The sequence below is a fragment of the Syngnathus scovelli genome, unplaced genomic scaffold (genome assembly GCF_024217435.2).
Source record: "Syngnathus scovelli strain Florida unplaced genomic scaffold, RoL_Ssco_1.2 HiC_scaffold_235, whole genome shotgun sequence".
NCBI classification, from domain to species: Eukaryota; Metazoa; Chordata; class Actinopteri; order Syngnathiformes; family Syngnathidae; genus Syngnathus; species Syngnathus scovelli.
Window position 1 is genome coordinate 22,155 of NW_026061329.1, and position 5,346 is coordinate 27,500.

Below are 5,346 nucleotides of genomic sequence, written 5' to 3' on the forward strand. Positions count from 1 at the left end.
CTCTGAGGTACCAGGGGTGGGCTTTATGTACTTGGTCCCCCCACTTAGTGTACTCATCACTTTACCCCCCTTTCGCAAAATATAGTCGGCACGTATGTGCAGAACTGTTTATTTTCATTTTAAAAATTGTCTAAGTGCCAGCGGAAGCTGTCACACGAACTGTCCGAGCTACCACGGTGCCCATCCCGGGCAGTGACGGCAAAAGGCCGATGTGTGTTTATGGAAGTCTGAATAATTTCTAAGTGCCAACGGCTGCTCCGCCGTAAAGTGTCCGCCTCGGCTGGTTCCCTTGGTCGGCCAGAACAAGTGAAAATTCGGCCTCTTCCCCTGGAGGTCCGGAACATTTTGGCGAATATTTCCTAAGTGCCAACGGCTGCTCCGCCGTAAAGTGTCCGCCTCGGCCGGTTCACCCGGTCGGCCAGAACAAGTGAAAATTTGGCCTCTTCCCCTGGAGGTCCGGAACATTTTGGCGAATATTTCCTAAGTGCCAACGGCTGCTCCGCCGTAAAGTGTCCGACTCGGCTGGTTCCCGATGTCGGCCAGAACAAGTGAAAATTCGGCCTCTTCCCCTGGAGGTCCGTTCAAGATTAACGAATATTTCCTAAGTGCCAACGGCTGCTCCGCCGTAAAGCGTCCGACTCGGCTGGTTCCCGATGTCGGCCAGAACAAGTGAAAATTCGGCCTCTTCCCCTGGAGGTCCGTTCAAGATTAACGAATATTTCCTAAGTGCCAACGGCTGCTCCGCCGTAAAGCGTCCGACTCGGCTGGTTCCCGATGTCGGCCAGAACAAGTGAAAAATCGGCCTCTTCCCCTGGAAGTCCGGCCGAGTTAAGGCAAATATTTCCTAAGTGCCAACGGCTGCTCAGCCTTAAAGTGTCCGACTCGGCTGGTTCCCGATGTCGGCCAGAACAAGTGAAAATCCGGCCTCTTCCCCTGGAAGTCCGGCCGAGTTAAGGCAAATATTTCCTAAGTGCCAACGGCTGCTCAGCCTTAAAGTGTCCGACTCGGCTGGTTCCCGATGTCGGCCAGAACAAGTGAAAATCCGGCCTCTTCCCCTGGAAGTCCGGCCGAGTTAAGGCAAATATTTCCTAAGTGCCAACGGCTGCTCAGCCTTAAAGTGTCCGACTCGGCTGGTTCCCGATGTCGGCCAGAACAAGTGAAAATCCGGCCTCTTCCCCTGGAAGTCCGGCCGAGTTAAGGCAAATATTTCCTAAGTGCCAACGGCTGCTCAGCCGTAAAGTGTCCGACTCGGCTGGTTCCCGATGTCGGCCAGAACAAGTGAAAATCCGGCCTCTTCCCCTGGAAGTCCGGCCGAGTTAAGGCAAATATTTCCCAAGTGCCAACGGCTGTTCCGCCGTAAAGGGTCCGACTCGGCTGGTTCCCGATGTCGGCCAGAACAAGTGAAAATCCGGCCTCTTCCCCTGGAAGTCCGGCCGAGTTAAGGCAAATATTTCCTAAGTGCCAACGGCTGTTCCGCCGTAAAGGGTCCGACTCGGCTGGTTCCCGATGTCGGCCAGAACAAGTGAAAAATCGGCCTCTTCCCCTGGAAGTCCGGCCGAGTTCGGCGAATAGTTCCTAAGTGCCAACGGCTGCTCCGCCGTAAAGAGTCCGACTGGGCTGGTTCCCGATGTCGGCCAGAACAAGTGAAAATCCGGCCTCTTCCCCTGGAAGTCCGGCCGAGTTAAGGCAAATATTTCCTAAGTGCCAACGGCTGTTCCGCCGTAAAGGGTCCGACTCGGCTGGTTCCCGATGTCGTCCAGAACAAGTGAAAAATTGGCCTCTTCCCCTGGAAGTCCGGCCGAGTTCGGCGAATATTTCCCAAGTGCCAACGGCTGTTCCGCCGTAAAGAGTCCGACTCGGCTGGTTCCCGATGTCGGCCAGAACAAGTGAAAATTCGGCCTCTTCCCCTGGAGGTCCGTTCAAGTTTGGGGAATATTTTCTAAGTGCCAACGGCTGCTCCGCCTTAAAGCGTCCGACTCGGCTGGTTCCCGATGTCGGCCAGAACAAGTGAAAATCCGGCCTCTTCCCCTGGAAGTCCGGCCGAGTTAAGGCAAATATTTCCTAAGTGCCAACGGCTGCTCAGCCTTAAAGGGCCCGACTCGGCTGGTTCCCGATGTCGGCCAGAACAAGTGACAATTCGGCCTCTTCCCCTGGAGGTCTTTTCAAGTTTAACGAATATTTTCTAAGTGCCAACGGCTGCTCCGCCTTAAAGCGTCCGACTCGGCTGGTTCCCGATGTCGGCCAGAACAAGTGACAATTCGGCCTCTTCCCCTGGAGGTCCTTTCAAGTTTAACGAATATTTTCTAAGTGCCAACGGCTGCTCCGCCTTAAAGAGTCCGACTCGGCTGGTTCCCGATGTCGGCCAGAACAGGTGAAAATTCGGCCTCTTCCCCTGGAGGTCCGTTCAAGTTTGGCGAATATTTTCTAAGTGCCAACGGCTGCTCCGCCTTAAAGTGTCCGACTCGGCTGGTTCCCGATGTCGGGCAGAACAAGTGACAATTCGGCCTCTTCCCCTGGAAGTCCGGCCGAGTTTGGCGAATATTTTCTAAGTGCCAACGGCTGCTCCGCCGTAAAGAGTCCGACTCGGCTGGTTCCCGATGTCGGCCAGAAAAAGTGACAATTCGGCCTCTTCCCCTGGAGGTCCTTTGAAGTTTAGCGAATATTTTCTAAGTGCCAACGGCTCTTGCGCCGAAAAGCGTCCGCCTCGGCTGGTTCCCGCGGTCGGCCGTAATAGGCGAAAATTCGGCCTCTTCCCCTGGAGCGACCTCCAAATTTGGGCGAAATTTTTCTAAGTGCCTAAAGGTACCAGGGGTTTGGGTACCAGGGGTGCAGTACGAACTGGTCTTTTGTCAACCCATGTACTTTTTCTAGAGTACATGGGTTGGTCCCCCCACTTAGTGTACTCATCACTTTACCCCCCTTTCGCAAAATATAGTCAGAACGAGCATGGGGGACGCAATTGTTTTCCATGCAAATCAATTGGGCCTGGTCCGAGCGCTGGTAACGGCCGCCAGCAAGCGTCCCCTGCTCGGATAGCAGAACTGAAGAAGGCACGGCACTTCCAGAGAGAGAGAGAAAATTTTCTAAGTGCCACATTTCTCAAAAATTTTCAAAGTGCCACATCTCTCAAAAAATTTCTAAGTGCCACATCTCTCAAAAACTTTCTAAGTGCCACATCTCTGAAAAACTTTCTAAGTGCCACATCTCTGAAAAAACTTTCTAAGTGCCACGTCTCTGAAAAACTTTCTAAGTGCCACAGCACGGCTGTGAAATATTCAAAGTCCTACAGGCATTGGCAGAATGCGCGGACGGCCGTCTGCTCCCGGCGGCCGCCGCGAAGCTACTACCCCCTCCCGGGGACGGCTGTCTGCTCCCGGCAGCCGTCCTTACCCCCCTCCCCCGTTTGCACCGCCTGAAGTTAGACCCGCCTTGGTAGGGCCCCCACCGGCCCCGGCTCGCCGGCGTTGGGTGGACGGTTCCTGCCCACTTGCGGGTCCCGGTCGCTTGGCAACCGACCGGGGAGGACCAGCCGCCTCCTTAAACACAGGCTGGAAGGGAAATCCGATCAAGCTACGGAGGACCGGCCGCCTCCTTAAACACAGGCCGGAAGGGAAATCCGATCAAGCTACGGAGGACCGGTCGCCTCCCTAAACACAGGCCGGGCAAAAATCTGCGAATGGGCCCGTCAAGGGTAGTGGGTCATCCAAGGAGGGAGGTACCGGCCGCCTCCTTAAACACAGGCCGGGCAAAAATCTGCGAATGGCCCGTCAAGGGTAGAAGGTCATCCAAGGAGGGAGGTACCGGCCGCCTCCTTAAACACAGGCCGGGCAAAAATCTGCGAATGGCCCGTCAAGGGTAGAAGGTCATCCAAGGAGGGAGGTACCGGCCGCCTCCTTAAACACAGGCCGGGCAAAAATCTGCGAATGGCCCGTCAAGGGTAGAAGGTCATCCAAGGAGGGAGGTACCGGCCGCCTCCTTAAACACAGGCCGGGCAAAAATCTGCGAATGGCCCGTCAAGGGTAGAAGGTCATCCAAGGAGGGAGGTACCGGCCGCCTCCTTAAACACAGGCCGGGCAAAAATCTGCGAATGGCCGGTCAAGGGTTGTTGGTCATCCAAGGAGGGAGGTACCGGCCGCCTCCTTAAACACAGGCCGGGCAAAAATCTGCGAACGGCCCGTCAAGGGTTCTGTCTCATCCAAGAAAGGGGTACCGGCCGCCTCAGAGGCCGGAGCGAAGGGGGCGAAAGGCTGTCGATGGGGAAGGATCGGGGCCACGGCTAATCTAGCGATGCCCGCGTCGGGCGGTCACTCCGACGAATGAGCGGGGCCGAATCCGGCGCGAGGCGGCCTTCAGGCACGTGGTTCGAGACGACCTCACCCGGCTCTAGCCCGGAGGATCGGAGGCAACGGCCGTCTCCTTAAGCTAAGGCCGGACGAAAATCTGCGGATGCGGTCCATCCAAGGCAGACGGAGGTACCGGCCGCCTCGGTAAACAAAGCCCGGGCAAAAATCTGCGAACGGCCCGTCAAGGGTTCTGTCTCATCCAAGAAAGGGGTACCGGCCGCCTCAGAGGCCGGAGCGAAGGGGGCGAAAGGCTGTCGATGGGGAAGGATCGGGGCCACGGCTAATCTAGCGATGCCCGCGTCGGGCGGTCACTCCGACGAATGAGCGGGGCCGAATCCGGCGCGAGGCGGCCTTCAGGCACGTGGTTCGAGACGACCTCACCCGGCTCTAGCCCGGAGCGAAAAAAACACTCTTATAACCTGACCGACATGCGCCCATGACCCGCCTTGGTAGGGCCCCCACCGGCCCCGGCTACCGCCGGCGTTGGGTGGACGGTTCCTCCCCACTTGCGGGTCGCACTCCAGCGCTACGGCCGCCGCGCGAGCGCGCGCCCCGCGCCGCCCGCGCAGGCCTAGCGCGAACCGTACGGCAGCGAAACCGAGACGCCCCGGCTCAACCTCACCCAGAGGCCATCCACGGAGGCCGAGCGCGCGATCCGACTTGCGGCACGCCACGTGGGCGTCCGCCGGCCGCGCCGGTCGACCGCGAAACCGATTTCTCAAAGACCAAGCCCGAGTCCCAACCTCCGCACATATCCGCACACGCCTTCCCGACCACCGCGAAGCGGGAGGCGTCTATCGTGGCCGCCGGGGCGTATGACCCCTCCGCGTGAGGCGTGCGGGCTCGGGGGGGCCGCAACGACCGAGTCTGACTCGGACGGGGCGCAGCTTCCCTCCCGGTCGCAGCATCAGCGCCGAACGCGCGACGTCACCAGCCCCCCGGAACGGTTCGTCGGGAGCGCGGCAATGGCCCACATCTCACCTCGCCAGCCGGCCGCAGCGGG